This window comes from Odocoileus virginianus, chromosome 2 (assembly GCF_023699985.2).
Source record: "Odocoileus virginianus isolate 20LAN1187 ecotype Illinois chromosome 2, Ovbor_1.2, whole genome shotgun sequence".
NCBI lineage: Eukaryota > Metazoa > Chordata > Mammalia > Artiodactyla > Cervidae > Odocoileus > Odocoileus virginianus.
Window position 1 is genome coordinate 37,214,243 of NC_069675.1, and position 17,337 is coordinate 37,231,579.

At 38.0% G+C, this 17,337-nt stretch overlaps 1 non-coding gene across 1 annotated transcript; it reads left to right on the forward strand.

Annotated features, from left to right (window-relative positions):
- Positions 1–16,469: 16,469 nt before the first annotated feature.
- On the forward strand, positions 16,470–16,576 carry LOC139031804 (U6 spliceosomal RNA). The gene has a single exon (XR_011484322.1). It is a non-coding gene; the product is annotated as a U6 spliceosomal RNA (small nuclear RNA).
- Positions 16,577–17,337: the final 761 nt, after the last annotated feature.

A 17,337-nucleotide genomic window follows, 5' to 3' on the forward strand; every position in this document is an offset into this window, starting at 1 on the left:
AGCACTAACTACTTTTTCTATATATTGCCATAGCATTTATTTTTTTATTAGGGTGTTTGTAAACTACAAGCTCATGGAGTCAGTGGCCTGTGTTCCAATTGCCCAGAACAGTACTTGGCATGTAGTAGGTGCCCAATGGATACTGTTTCAAGATGAATAAATTGATCATTAGGGTTTTCAAATAGATTTTTTAAAATCTCAGCTGCAAAATAGCAGTTAAAAGTTGTTTAATGTAGCAGACAAAGGAGTGAGGTATGTCTAAAAAAAAATCAATGGGGCCAAAATAAGATAAAAGTTCTCTGGTGTCCAAAAGCAAAGAAATTAACCTGATAAACAAAAACAGAATCAAGACCCCATGAAAACAAAAACCATCAACAACAAGGGACAACAAAAATCTACCCCTGTGCTGTTAAAGTTTGTTTTCCCACAATTGTTGATTTACATTGCAAACTTCTGCAGAAAGGGATTTCCATGGCACTATGTCCAATTTCTAGTTTTGGTTAATCCGTAAAAATATCAGAAATATCCCCCAAATCTCAGAATAACATAAAAAATTAATGAGATATAATTTTTATACATAAGATACATATATTATTATAAATAAGAAAGTAGTCCATATGAAGCCACACATTATTCTCATTTTAGAATTAAGCAATTTAAAGTACAATTATTAAGTACTAATGCTTTGAATTATACACAGCTGTCTAATATTTTGTAATCAGAATTTGAAATTAAATTCCCAAAGCACACTGACACTTTATATTCAAGTGTTAACTTATTATTGTCAGTTCTGATATTCTACAGAAAGGTTTCAATCCCGAGTGAAAGATCAATGGCATCCAGTAGGGATTCTGTTTAATTACCATTTCTTTCATGGTCTAAAGAGACTTTTCTGACAGGAGAAGCAACTGACATGTTATTTAGACAGTTATTTGAATAACAATAAATAGTAAAAGGCTCTTAAAGCAATACATTAATGGGTTTTGGAGAATTAATCTGTTGAAAAAAATGCATTTTGTATAGCTTTAGTAGAATTCAATGGGGCCACTACAAAAAAAGGGGAATTTTTAGAAGATAGAAAAATCATTTTATTTTTAAAGTAATGCTTTTGCTGGCTAATCACTTTGGTGATCCCGTCTCTTCACATTCCAGTCTTCTCACACAATGAACCATTTCTTTTTTTCACTGGTAAGTCAAACATTTTCATGTTTTCAATTACTTCTGTAAAGTTTTCCACACAATGATAACTATCATTATATATAATAATTATATAATAGTGTAATTATATAATTATTATAATAATGTAATAATTATTATATGTAGTAGGAGTTATTGTTAATTTCTGGGGTATGTGTGTGTGTTTTGGAGCTATTCTTCCTAATGCTCTTGTCTCTCTAGCCTCATTTAGACTGACAACTCTCAAAATTGTTTTGAAAGTCCCTAGTAGATCACATCAATTACATGATGACCAATGCCATTCTGCTCTGCTCAGTCTCTCAATCTGACTCCTAGCGACCTTATGTATTATAGTTTGCCAGGCTCTTGTGTCCATGGAATTTTCCAGGCAGGAATTCTGGAGTGGGTTGCCATTTCCTCCTCCAAGGGATCTTCCTGACCCAGGGATTGATTCTGGGTCTCCTGTGGCTCCTGCATTGACAGGCCAATTTTTACTGCTGAGCCACTGGAGAAGCCCCTGACAGATCGCACTGCTACTAAAACCTGACACCCAATGTACCAAAGCTGCATGAGGTTCGGGACTAAATCCCATATTTTAGGTGGAATTTTCTACTCTCTTTTGTATGTGTGCAATTTTTCTACTACACAAGAGCAGCTTGCACTGAATTTTAACTCCTCCTAAGGGTTTACTCTTTCTGCTACTCTCATCTTAGCTTTCAGGACCGTAAGATTAGAGTGGATGGCAGCTAGAGTACCAGCCAAAGGTGAGCAGGAGACACCACACTATGCTTGAGACTTGGTTAATGCGTCAAGCTTGCTGTGACTGGTTCCTTTTTCCCTTAGAAATTATATTCTTTACCTGAGTCGACCAGTCCTGACTGGGTCTGAATGAGCTGCAGAAGTTATATGAGCCTAGTGAATTTGTACAAACATTTTGTGGGTATGTGAATTTAACTAGAGGTATTTCAAAATCCCCCAAAGGTTAATAATCGTAACAAATTAACTTTCTGTCATCTCATGAAAATATCTCTAGTTTGCCCATCCCATGAGTTTTGCTGACATGCTGAGAAATACCTTAATTCTACAATTTTTAGTTCAAACTAGAATAATTTTCCACTCCTACCCCCAACCCTGGTACCATATTGATACCAAGTACTTGGTAGTTGGGGTTCCTTGGTGGCTCAGTGTTAAAGAACCTGTCTGCCAGTGCAAGAGGCATGGGTTTGATCCCTGGTCTGGGAAGATCCCCTGGAGAAGGAAATGGCAACCCACTCCAGTATCCTTGCCTGGAAAATCTCATGGAAGAGGAGCCTGGTGGGTTATAGTCCATGGGGTCACAAAGAGTCAGACACAATTGAGCAACTGAACAACAGCAATTTGGTAGGTAGCTAGTTACAGCATGAGGCAAAATCTAACAATATTTTAGGAGAACTACTTGAAAATAGACAAAGCTGGACTTAAGTTCCAACTCTATCATTTTCTAACAAGTTTTGACAAGTGACACAGAACATCTAAGCCTGTTATAAACCGGATATAGGATGCTTGTGAAGAACATGGAAAATATATGGAAAAGCACATGCTTAGGATGCAGGGTAGAGTTCATGCTTCAGAATAAAAGTAAGTACTTAAAAACATGTTGGGGCTTCCTTGGTGCTCACTGGTAAAAGAATTCGCCTGCCAGTGCAAGAGACATGGATTCGATCTCTGGTCTGGGAAGATCCAACATGCTGTGGGGTCACTAAACCCATGTGCCACAGCTATTGAGCCTGTGCTCTAGAGCCCAGGAGCCACAACTACTAAGCTCACATGCCACACCAGCTGAAGCCTGTGCACCCTAGAGCCCTAGAGCCCGTGCTCCACAGCAAGAGAAGCTACTGCAATGAGAAGCCTGTGCACTGCAACTAGAAAGTAGCTCCCTCACTGTAACTAGAGAAAAAGCCTGTATGCAGCAATGAAAACCCAGCATAGCTAAACAGAGAAATAAACAAAAATTACATATATAAAAAATACTTCAATAGACTGATTGAGTAACTCCTTTTAGCTCTTCCCTGTGTTTTACATATCCTCAATAACACTCAAAAGGCAGAGAGGAAATAACAGTCAAAGGCTGGATCCGGATACAAAAAATGAACCTACAAAGCTTTCCAGTCCTCCCACATCAAGCAAAAAAGGACACTCTGAGAACTAAGCACTAGATCTTTAGAAACACCTATTCAGGCTTTGTCTGCCTTTAACAAATTCAGATGGTCCTAGATTGCACTTCTTGATACTTCACCACTTCGCATGTGTAAAACATTACTAATACTAGATTGCAAACCTATTTAGGGCAAATATAGAGTTTTACTCATCTGTTTTTGCAATCAAGCACATTGTTTTATATTAAGATTGAAGCAATACTTACTGGGTTGATGCTATGGGAAGCACAGGTAAGTATTAAATATTAATAAGTGTTAAAGCATTTCTAGAACAAAAGTGAATGAGATCATTTTGGTGGGTAATAGTCACTGCCTTTTAAAGGCAGGCTTCTCTTTAAATGTCAGCATTGTTGGGGAGCCCAGGTGTCTCTGTGTTTAAGAAACTTGGAAGGAGATGAAGCTTTCCAGCCGGGTGGTCCTGGCTTCCAGATTCAACTGAGTAACGGGCAGCTCTTTGGGCCAAGCACTAAATGTCCTTGTGCTGGTGCCAGTGGCAGGTGTCTCACCCTAGCCACAGAATTCCACCGCACCCTCAGTTCTGGGAAACCTTAATTGCAGATTGTTGGCTCAGAGTAAAATGACATCTTGTGATAAAGGAGGAAAATTATTTTCCAATGGGAATGAACTGGGAGACTTTCCCCGTCTGATTCCACCAGCAGGCTGTGTATGACTGTACCCCTCCAAGTTGATTCTTTGTTACCATCAACTTCTTTCTTTCTAGCTTAAGGCTTTGTCTGTCTTAACTGTCTTTAGGACAAACCTACCAACAAGCTCAATCCTGGTTCCTAACTGAGGGGAAATACATTAATCCTGTCCTACTTGGGCCTAGCCCTAACCACTTGAGTCATGAGACTCCACAGTAGTCAGATGCAGAGTTTCAGGGTACAGGGGTATGCCTCTGGGCCTGTTCCATTGTCGTTGTTCATTTGCTAAGTTCTGACTCTGCGACCCCATGGACACATCAGGCTCCCCTGTCCTTCACTATCTCCCAGGGTTATTATCCCGTAGAGACATACTTTTGCTTAGATTTCCCACCTTTGTTACCATGTTTCCCTCTAGAACCAAATGCCATGATTCATGATTGGATTCTAGTTTAATACATTGTCTAAAATAGGTTTTTATTGTAATATATTTTGATATTACATTGTAGACACTTTGAGTATGTTGGACTGGATTTGCACTAGGGCTATAAATCAGATTAAACTCCAGATTCTGTTTATTCCGGAGATTGGAGAATAAGGATTTTCCAGTTTTCTTCTGTTTTAGTAAATTTACCTACTATATATGGGTTTGATTCTGTTTGAAGAGATTGACTAAAGATTTTGATAGGGTAACATATAACGGAACATGATAATACTACATGGTTCAATTTAGTTCAAATAGCTGGGTGGGTTTTTTTTTTCATACAAATGGTTAGAGGCAACTCCCTTCTGTCTCTTCTTGTTCTTTGGCCTCTACCTGCATCACGAATACATAACATCCAATTGTCAGGATGCTGCCTATCTCTGATTAGGCAGGTCTCATATTATGATCCTATGATATCACAGAAGGCATACCTATGCCTTGAAAAATAAGTCTTAGAATGCAAAGAAATAGATATATTTTATACAGAGGATTGCCTTCTTTTCAGAGAGCAAGCACCCAGTGTTCCTCATAAATTTTTGATTTTTTGGTTAAACATTACAAGAAGAAGTAAAAACTTTTGAGTCAGCAGAGGGGTTCACTTGTACTTCCATTGCTAGCATAAATGGAAAGGCTGAATCCCCCAGAGATGATAAAAAAGTATAAATATGGCAAATGACCACAGGAGCGTCAGGGTGTCACTCTCTGGAAAGCCACTGCTTGGGGGAAGCACGGCAGAGCGGGGCGGAGCTGAGCCCCAGGGCTGGCCATCTGCCCCTGCTGACAGTCCTCTGGGCAGCAAACGAGGCATCGAGAAGCTGAGGGGCTCGAGGGACTTGGTGAACAAAGATGCCATGTTCTGCTGATTCCAATGCCCGAGATCAAAAGGTAGAGGAACCGCAGCCCTTTACATAGGCCTTCCAGCCTGGCTTAGAGTCTGTATAGAAATTCTCAGGGATTTCCTAGTGGAATATCATTGCTCTCAGTATAAGATAAGAATCAGAACTAACAAAGCAAAAGGCATTTTTAGTCATGAAGTCACTGATTTTATCCTGGTCCTTCTGGGAACCCACCTGTAGCAGGAAAGGCTCTTACCTAAAGTCAGTGGTTCTTAAGTAAGTGTTCATGTGCAGAAGAATCACCTGAGTACTTTTTCAAAATGGGCCTCATTTCCAGGAATTCTGATTGGTACTAAGGTTTCATGGCCCACAATAATGTATTTTGATATCAGTACCTTGAGTAATTCTGACCTGACAGGGTAGAACCAGTTTGGAAACCACTGAGAAAGCAAAACCTAAATGCATATGGGTTTGGTGGACTCATTTCACATGGGTTAGGTAGCCTTTCTGGAAGAAAACACATTTGTTTTTCAGATATAAATAATGGAGGACACAGCCCTGAGACTCCCAAGAAGCCCTCTGCAAACTGTTTTCAGACTCTCAGCATAAGCACATGACTGTGACTTGGTTGGTAATGTCATGGCTGTAAGTTGGAGGAATGCAATTTAATGTAATGGTCATAGGTTGGAGGAATGCAATTATAGTATGTTGTATATTTTCTGGTACTGATCTGTTTTCCTGATGAGCTCTCTGTCACTGAGTATGGAAAAGTGGCCCAAATTAGGAGTCAGGAGACTTACAACCAGGTTTTTCAAATATGTGTGATACTGAGCAAATCATTTCACTTTTCATTTCCTAATTTTCTCATATGCAAAATTTAAATTCTGGTATGAATAATTTTAAGGTTCTTTTAAACCCTGTGTCATATGTGTGCAAGTGTGTGTATTTTTTTTCAAATTTATTTTTATTGGAGTGTAGTTACTTTACAATGCTATATTAGTTTCTGCTGTATAGCAAAGTGAATCACTTTGATTTTTGTGATTTCCTTACCCCTTAGGTCACCACAGAACACTGAGTAGAGTCCCCTGTGCTATGTTCTCATTTATTATCTATTTTACACAAGTAGTGTATGTATGTAATTCCATATCTTCCAATTCTTCCCACTCCTCCCCTTTCCCTCCTGGTATTCACATGTTGGTTCTCTACCTCTGTGTCTCCATTTCCGCTTTGCAAATAAGACCATATCTACCATTTTTTTCAGATTCTACATATATTCGTTAAAATACAACTTTTTTTTTTCCTTCTGACTTACTTCCGTCTGTATGACAGTCCCTAGGTCCATCCACCTCTCTTCAAATGATGCAGTCTCATTCCTTTTTATGGCTGAGAAATATTCCATTGCATATATGTACCACATCTTCTTTCTCCATTCCTTTGTTGATGTGTATCTTCTTTTAATGAACTTTTCTGTGTACTTAAAAGGAAGAGTGAGGGCACTAAATATTTCTACATTATTGTCCTGTCGTTCTTATCATCATCACCATTTTCCTCCTCCCCAAAGAAACTTGACTTTTAACCATAGAAAGGCTTAATGGCTATTTAAATAACCCCTCTAAATTCAATAGCTTCCTCTATACAATGAGTATAATGGCAGCTATCAAGTAGAGTCGTTTTGAGACTTGAATGAGATAATGCTTCTAAATAATTAAGTGCAATCCTTAGCATACGGCAAGGCCTCAATAAATACAATTTTTGTGTGTATAGCACAGGTTCTGAACCTTTGCTGTGCAGCAGAATCTCCTGGGAAGTTTGTAATACATTGCAATGTCTGTGCTCCACCTGAGAATAATTATTTCAGTGCTTCTGAGGATGAAGTCAGGACATAGGCCTATTTTGAAAGCTTCCCAGGCAATCCTGTGTGTGATAATGGTTGAGAATCTCTGGTATTTTCCAGCATAATATAGAAATCAGAGAGGATATGATTCTTCTGGCCTCTTATGTACATATGACTATTAGACACAGCTGATACAGATATCCCCCTCCATGCAGGAGAGAGGCATGGTACTCATTACAGTGCTAGTCCTTAACTAGTCCCTGACTGGAGCCCTAGAGGTCAAGGCTGTTATTTGGTAGCAAGAAAACAAGACACATTGGGAAGTCTACTTTAGCCTGTAAAGCCCAACATACTGTTCTGAATTTTATGATCTCTGGTTTTAAGAGGATTTTTCACAATCCTTCTGGTCCAATTACTATTAAAACACACAACACAACAAAAAATAATCTATGGAGGCTGTGAAAGTTCTATAAGGAAGGTGATATTTTCTGAGTGTGAGGGAAGATGAGTCAGGGCCTCTTGGGGGGTCAGTATGGTTTTTCACTTTTCGTTGATTGTCTGGTCCAACTTAGAGCACAGAACAAGCCCAGCAATGCTGATCTGATTTGGAGTTTCCCTGAAGTGAGGGCCAGGAGGGGCCACTTTGGCAGCCCTAGATCTGGAGGAAGCTCTGCTTCCAGGCTCAGGCCTCTACTGCTGAATTCCTAACAGATTTTTAAGCTTGGGCTTGTCTGAATGGATAAGGTAAATGCCAGCTTTCTCGAGAAGCTTTCTAAAACTTGGAGGCTATTCTTGTATGTTAGAGAGGATCCTAAAGCTCTGACATGAATTCAAATAAATGAAAGTACACCTTTTGACTTTCTAAGACAACTGCCTACACCCTGTACTCTGATGGGTTCTGACCTTCCTCCATCAACAGAGGAGGCTCCTCAGTTGAAGGAATATTTCTTTCAGCAGCTTCAAATTTATGCATTCCATCCTCATCAGGGGCTGGAATTTGAAGACTATAAAGTACAGAGTGGAGAGGACAGCAGTCCTTACAGACAGAGTGTTGAGATGGGTGCTGGACAGTGGCTGGGCGGTGAGAGGAGAGTAAATGCCTCACAGGGCCGGTGGAGGAGGATGGTGGTGGGAAACCATAAAGCTGCCCCAGTGACTAGTACATGTGATTGTTTTGTCTTCCCAGAGCACTTCCCCTCTTCTGGCTTCCCAAATCGAATAGTGCGAGCGGACCTGTCCCCGCTCCTGATTTGGCGAAGCAGTGAGGAGTCTGGAGGTACAAATGTAACTCAAGGAAGGTCTATCAGAGTGGTTTTGGGGATTGATACCAAAACAGTGAAACCCAGATGCTGATGGTAACCCTCTGTCACCACAGGGAGAGAGGATGCCTTAAAAGGCAACAAACATGGGACTCAAGAGGAGAGAGAGAGGAGGAGAGACCTGGGGATTCCTCTGTGCCTGGAGCCAGCCCTGCCTTGTTCTTCCCAACAACGTGAGCCAGCCGGTTCTCCTTTTAGCCCAAGCAAAGTGAATAGAGTTTCTGTCACAGAAAGTTCCAGTACAATCCATTTCACAATTTTGACAAGAATTGGCCCTCCACAGGGCAGTAACAATAGAACTTTGTCCTCAGAGTTATCTTGAAAAGGCTGCCTCTCCTAACAGAATAGTCCTGAAACCTACAGTTCACCCAGAACTATCTGCTTCGTAGGCATTTTCCTATGGTCTGTTTCTCACATTTGTCCTGCCCCTGGTGGACTGAAAGTCCTCAGTTGTATTCCAGATTTAGACTCAGAACACCTCAGCTCAGGGCCTGACAGAGGCTGCTTCCTACCTCCTCTTATTCTTTCAGACGAGGCAGTTTCTTCATTTAAAAGCTGCTGTGTGTGTAGAAGGTGAAGGAGAGGAGAGTCAGGACCGGTCAGAACATGTACTGATGAGAAGCCCTCCCTGGCCTGTCCTCTTCCTTTTGTCTCACAGGAACCCAGTGCTGACACTGCGTGGATCCAGGAACTAAAATAATTCATCAGGGTCATTTCCTGGGGGGTGGGGGGAGAGAGAGGTCTTTAGGAGATATATTATAGATAATTGTGCTTGGAGCTAGAGAGAGCTAACTGGATACTTTCTGCCTTTGCCTCTGGCCCTGCTCCATCAGAACAATGGAGAGCCTTCCCTGAACCTCTCTCATTTTATGTGTCCAATTCCTATAAACAACCAAAGAAATCCTACTTTTAAAGGGCTCAGGTGATTAGGTTAGGTTGGTCTGGGTAATCTCCCCTTTGATTAATTCAAAGTCAACTGATTAAAAACTTTAATTATATCCGAAAGATCCCTTTGCCATGGAATATAACATAATCAGAGGCTTAACTTGAAGGAAAAAAATCATGGGGATCATTTTAGAATTCTGCCTACTACACTAATTAAATAATGATTGCTATTTTAATTAAGTAGAAATCACAGAGATTTTGTTGCTGACATACATATGCACACAAAATAAACTTCACTAAGACTAAAGGCTCTAAAATCAATAAAATAAAGCATAATGTAAATAGATAAATGAACTTTAAAAATTTCCATAGCAGTAATAAATGTATTAAATAGTGACAGACAATTATACTTAGTCTATAATTTCAGAAATCTCAGAAATACTACTGTTTATATATTAATTATTTGCACAGTGTATCAGGCTACAAAAAGTCATTTGAAATAAGACTTCATTATTCTAAGTTTTGAGGCAGCTATATTTCTAAAGCATAGTTATTTACTTCTAATTGAATAACATGCTTTGTGACTTTAATACTATCTACTTGTCCCTTTCAATTTCCTCTATAAATTGCACCAACTGTTGTAAACTATAAAACCATATGTTACCTTAAGATGATGGAAGATATTTTTAATATATTTGTTCTGTGAAAATGGTGAAATGCCATTAAATTCTTATGTAAAAATTCTCACCTGAACTTATTTCATGCCAGAACAAGTCACTACTTCATCAGGATGCACAGTCAATTTATTGAATGCTTATTAATTTCATAAAAGATGATCTATTCTATATCTAGACTTATAAGGTAAAAACAATTGATATTAAGCAAGCTTTTAATAAGCTAATATTCCTCTTGTATTTATATGCAACCTCAAAATTACAATTCAAATTTGTATTAACCATACCTAATAAAATTATCCACTGTGGAAATAGGTATGTAATTTCTATGATTATAAAAAAAGGAATTCTGGAGGCAATGAGCTATAATATAGTGAAAAATGAAATTTAATGTTAGCTGCTATGATACTAAAGTGAAAAATGAAAAAGAAACTATAAATAGACATGCTGGTTTTGCAAAATAATGCATTTTCATATCCTTACCTCAGTTATATATTCTAATTTCTTTTGCTTGATATTTGGTCTCTCTTCATGCAATATAAATACTACTTAACTATCTCAATCAAAAAAGGAAAATAATTTGAAAAAACTTAATAGTCACTCATAAAAATTTCTTACCAAAATAGACATAATTTTTTTAGTGTAATAAAATCTAAAAACATTTACAAAAACTGACTTTTGCAGTCCCATGGCCACTGCTGAGTTTTCCAAATTTGCTGGCATATTGAGTGTAACACTTTCACAGCATCATCTTTTAGGATTTGAAATAGCTCAACTGAAATTCCATCACTTCAAATATGCAGATGACACCACCCTTATGGCAGAAAGTGAACAAGAACTAAAGAGTCTCTTGATGAAAGTGAAAGAGGAGAGTGAAAATGTTGGCTTAAACTCAACATTCAGAAAACTAAGATCATGGCATCTGGTCCCATCACTTCATGGCAAGTAGATAGGGAAACAGTGTAAACAGTGCTGACTTCATTTTCTTGGGCTCCAAAATCACTGCAGATGGTGACTGCAGCCATGAAATTAAAAGATGCTTACTCCTTGGAAGGAAAGTTATGACCAACCTAGACAGCGTGTTAAAAAGCAGAGACATTACTTTGCCAACAAAGGTCCGTCTAGTCAAGGCTATGGTTTTTCCAGTGATGTGAGAGTTGGACTGTGAAAAAAGCTGAGCACCGAAGAATTGATGCTTTTGAACTGTGGTGTTGGAGAAGACTCTTGAGAGTCCCTTGGACTGCAAGGAGATCTAACCAGTCCATCCTAAAGGAGATCAGTCCTGGGTGTTCATTGGAAGGACTGATGTTGAAGCTAAAACTCCAATATTTTGGCCACTTGATACAAAGTGCTGACTCACTGGAAAAGACCCTGATGCTGGGAAAGATTGAGGGCAGGAGGAGAAGGGGACAACAGAGGATGAGATGGTTGGATGGCATCACCGACTCAGTGGACATGGGTTTGGGTAGACTCCGGCAGTTGCTGATGGACAGGGAGGCCTGGTGTGCTGTGGTTCATGGGATCACAGAGTTGGACACAACTGAGCGACTAAACTGAACTGAAGTTCTTTTTTATCTTGAACAGTACTTCAGGACTACTATGAAAAAAATTCATTTTAAATGCTTTACATTTTAATATTGTAAAAACTCAGACATTAAAAGAAAAAAAATGCTGTATTTTGACTCAATATAAAGCATTAGATACTAAGTTGCAATGTACTTTAATACCAACAAGTAGTATTGGAGTATTTGTTCCAACATTTTTAAGCTTCCAAATCACAGAGGCTTCAGTTTGGAAATTATCTTAATGTTTTTACAAATATCTGTAACTTAGCTGCCATTTATTTAATTTTAGCATTCACTATTAAAAAGTGAATTAAATGTTCATGGTCTTGTGTATTTTCAAAATATCTCTGTATAGGGATGTAGAGTAGAGCAAATTCTCTTTTATATATAAAAATGAAAGGTAGTTTCAAGCTTCTGTTTTAAGAACAAGATAAATATGCTCTCTACATATCCATTTATTCAGTCTTTACTCACTTTCCCCCCAAGACTTAATATATAATCAAATATTAATATTTTTAAAATGCATTTCTGGATGGTGCACACATAAGCACAATATAAATAAATTTTCTACATGTTTTTATAAAGTTTACACAATATTTGTGCTCACTCCAAAATTTTGATATTCTCACCCTGAATCATGTTATTTTTGTCATATTTCTTATCTCCATTTTCTTTAGTATATTTGCTCTAATAGCATGTGCTTTAATGTAATTCTGACAGGAAGTTCATGTTCAGTAAAACTTTTAAGTGACATAATCTTTGAACAATTTATTAAACAGGTACTTATCCATGTATTAAGTATAGATAATTATCTTCTAAAAAGTCCTTAAAAGAAAAGAAGTAATGAATACAAAGTAACTTATATATAGCATAATAAAATAAATGTATGCACACATATATGCATGTATACACACATATGTGCATCTATACACACATGCCAATGTGTTTGAACCAATTGGATTTTAAAATGCATACTTATAAAATGTTGAGAATTTAAAATGTAAATATAATAAATCTTACACTTTAAAAGATCTTAAAGGAAAGCACTAGTGAATATTCATTAGAAGGACTATGTTCAAGCTCCAATACTTTGGCCACCTGATGCCAAGAGCCATCTCATTGGAAAAGATCCTAACGCTGGGAAAGACTGAGCATAGGGAGAGAAGGGGGTGACAGAGGATGAGATAATTGCATAACGTTACTGACTCAGTGGACATGAGTTTGAGCAAACTCCAGAAGATAGTGAAAATAGGGAAGCAAGGTGCGCTGCAGTCCGTGGGGTCGCATAGTCAGACAACACTTGGAGACTAAACAACAACATAATAAATCTATTTAAATAACTTTTCATATATTTCTTAATGTCTGTACATTTTCTAATCAGATTTTCGAATCATTATCCCATGAATTATATTTCCAGGAAGTAAATAACTTCGTTTTTCTAAATGACTAGGCAGTTCTCAGAAAAAAAGAAAAATAAAGCCTACACAAACAATCAGTGAATATCTTCTAACCTATAATGAATGCAAAGCTTAATTTTTTTAAGAATAAAGTTTTACTTTTAATAATAAAAGTTACAGTGGATGCAAAATTGAGAATTGTATGAAACAGTTAGAATATTTGGTTGTGAGCAACTAGATCAGCATTGAGTAATTTGAGCTTGGAATGAAATGACTGGGGAATACATGCTATCTCACAGAATTGCAAGAACAGCTGAGTAGGCAGAATCACAACCAGGAGGCAGAGGAGATCACAGAAGATGGAGCTCTGAGACAAGCTTATGTATTGCTGTCACCAGATAACAAAGTTCCAACAGCTTTACATGCCTTTTTATCTCAGTTCAAGACTCAAAATTTTAAGAGACCAAGACTTCTATGGTAGAAAGGTGGGGCCCCGGCCAAACCACTTAGAATGTGAAGGGGGGAGAAGTGGGTATAGGAAGGAGATGGAAATTAAGAGAGGGAAAGTACATGATATGATCATACATTAAAAATATCATTGATAGTCTTGAAATGATAAACAGACTCAAGAAAAAAATTGGCAATAACAAATGGGGATTTATTTAGTTGAGCCAAAAAGAAGTAGGATGCTTTTCTAAATAGCATTTCATGTGCAAAGAACCTGGAAGAATTAACAATCATGCAGTCACTATAAGCCCCAAGTCTTCCATGATTGCAAGAATACTCAAAATGCACACAGTATGACAAGCTGTATTAAAAATGGTAAATTGTTCAAATTACTGGAAATAATTCTTGTTTTGACTAAATTGTACATTGAATAATATGCTCAGTTCCTGATGCAATATTTTAAGAGAGGCTTTCATGCAATAGATTGAATTCACGTAAAGTTAACAGAACAGGGAGTATTAACATCAAGAGAGATTAACTGAAAGGACAAGGAAGAATGACCATATAGATGAACTTTGAAGGAATTGATATCCATCTACAAGACCTGTAAGTGTGCCATGAGGAAGAAGGATTACAGTAAATTTATTTCCTGTTGATCAAGAGAACAGAATTGTGATTTAAAAAACGTTCCAAGAACAAATACTACAGTTGATTATAAGAATGATTTCTCTAAAACCTGGGCTGCTTCTTATAGAAATGTCCTGTTCTGTGATGTAATTAATCATAAATTGGAAGATCCTCTATAGATGGACTCTCTTATTGGTGAGACTACTTTGAGTATTTTGAGTAGGTGAGAGTATATAAATATGTGTGCAGAATGCAAAAGTAAACTTACCCTTTGACCACGATCCTTGGGGAATAAGAGTCTTCTAATAGAGTTGAATTGAAATTCTTCAAACTTTAATGTGCCCATATGATTTCCTCTGTATGAGAGGCTCTGATTTTGTTATTTCTTGCTAAAAGTAACATGTTAAATCCTGGTAGTGGGTAAGATGCTGCATGTCGCTTCCACTCACGTTAAACTGGACATACATAAGTGCAATGCTGCCTGCAAGTGACAGAAATATTCGTGAAGTTGTTCCTTATTTTTTTTCCATGATCCTATCCTCTTGTTTTGCCAGAATAGGTTATCGTTACCATTTGTTAAATACAAAAATCTGATAGAAGTAACTGGAAGAGTGCTGAGAATCACTGCGCTTACTCTACTACGCTCTGTCATAGAAGTTGTACGGCATCAACAGAATTGATCATACCAATAGCCATTAGAACATGATCAGACATGATTCTTAGTTTAAAGGTTGAGAATATACATGGAGTAAAGACACACTTCTTCAACATGTGCTGGCTGCCCTTGAAGAATGAAATGGGTTCTTCCATGTCCATGGCTTATTATAAACAGTTGCTGCGATGAAACATTGGGGTCACGTGTCTCTTTCAGATCTGGTTTCCTTGGTGTGTGTGCCCAGAAGTGGGATTGCTGGGTCATATGGCAGTTCTATTTCCAGCTTTTTAAGAAATCTCCACACTGTTTTCCATAGTGGCTGTACTAATTTGCATTCCCACCAACAGTGTAAGAGGGTTCCCTTTTCTCCACACCCTCTCCAGCATTTATTGCTTGTAGACTTTTGGATAGCAGCCATCCTGACTGGCGTATAATGGTACCTCATTGTGGTTTTGATTTGCATTTCTCTGATAATGAGTGATGTTGAGCATCTTTTCATGTGTTTGTTAGCCATCTGTATGTCTTCCTTGGAGAAATGTCTGTTGAGTTCTTTGGCCCATTTTTTGATTGGGTCATTTATTTTTCTGGAGTTGAGCTGGAGGAGTTGTTTGTATATTTTTGAGATTAATCCTTTGTCTGTTGCTTCATTTGCTATTATTTTCTCCCAATCTGAGGGCTGTCTTTTCACCTTGCTTATAGTTTCCTTTGTTGTGCAAAAGCTTTTTTTTTTTTCCATTTATTTTTATTAGTTGGAGGCTAATTACTTTACATCATTACGGTAGTTTTTGTTATACATTGAAATGAATTAGCCATGGATTTACATGTATTCCCCATCCCAGTGAGGGCGATCTGGTTGCGACATCTGTCACCCCATTGATCGCCAGGGTTGATTCGGCTGATCTGGCTGGCTAGGCGGGTGTCGCCTTCCTCCCTCACCGCTCCATGTGCGTCCCTCCCGAAGCTGCGCGCTCGGTCGAAGAGGATGACCATCCCCGATAGAGGAGGACCGGTGTTCGGTCAAGGGTATACGAGTAGCTGCGCTCCCCTGCTAGAACCTCCAAACAAGCTCCCAAGGATATTTTAACTCTAAAATTTTCCAAATTAAGTGATGTATTGCCTTAAGGTAAAGATAAATTTCTTGATATTTTCACACAGAACAAAGCCAAATGCTATACACTTCCATTTCATTTTATCATCTATATAATTTGGTCTATTTATATATATATATATATATGTATATATATATATAATGTTTTATGTGGGGTGGTCCTAACCATCAAAAGAACACATAATCCAGGAGTTCTGTCCTCAGTAACATTCGGTACATAGTTGGCAGGGAAAGGGTAGGAAAGATTTTATAACTAAATATTTAGACAAAAAGTGCACAATGCTCACTTGGCTACAAGTAATAAAAATGTAAAAATGGATAGTGTGAATAGATGGCAATCTGTTCTGTTTAAATGAGCTCCAGATACTTGCCTCTTCTATATTGTGTGTGTCAGAATGCATCAGTAGACTTAGCTCGTGTTGTCCACGACTCACTGGGGAATAAGAAGGTCTTTCTTCAAAGAGATGGGAAATTGTATCAGATTTTTCAATATCTTTAATTCCGCATTATTGATTTCCCCTGTATAATGAGAGGCTCTGATTTTGTTATATCATATCATATTGCTCACATAAGTGGATATGTATTAAATTCCTCTGGTAGCTCAGCTGGTAAAGAATCCGCCTGCAGTGCTCGCTTCGGCAGCACATATACTAAAACTGGAACAATACAGAGAAGATTAGCATGGCCCCTGCACAAGGATGACACGCAAATTCGTGAAGTGTTCCATATTTTTATTCAATGCAATCCCTATCAAGCTACTAATGGTATTCTTCACAGAACTAGAGCAAATAATTTAACAGTTTGTATGGAAATACAAAAATCCTCGAATAGCCAAAGTAATCTTGAGGAAGAAGAATGGAACTGGAGGAATCAACCTGCCTGACTTCAGACTCTACTACAAAGCCACAGTCATCAAGACAGTATGGTACTGGCACAAAGACAGAAATATAGATCAATGGAACAGAATAGAAAGCCCAGAGACAAATCCACGCACCTATGGATACCTTAGCTTTGACAAAGGATGTGAGAATATACAATGGAAGAAAGACAACCTCTTTAACAAGTGGTGCTGGGAAAACTGGTCAACCACTTGTAAAAGAATGAAACTAGAACACTTTCTAACACCATACACAAAAATAAACTCAAAATTGATTAAAGATCTAAATGTAAGACCAGAAACTATAAAACTCCTAGAGGAGAACATGGGCAAAACACTCTCCGACATAAATCACAGCAGGATCCTCTATGACCCACCTCCCAGAATATTAGAAACAAAAGCAAAAATAAACAAATGGGACCTAATGAAACTTAAAAGCTTTTGCACAACAAAGGAAACTATAAGCAAGGTGAAAAGACAGCCCTCAGATTGGGAGAAAATAATAGCAAATGAAGCAACAGACAAAGGATTAATCTCAAAAATTTACAAGCAACTCCTGCAGCTCAATGCCAGAAAAATAAATGACCCAATCAAAAAATGGGCCAAAGATCTAAACA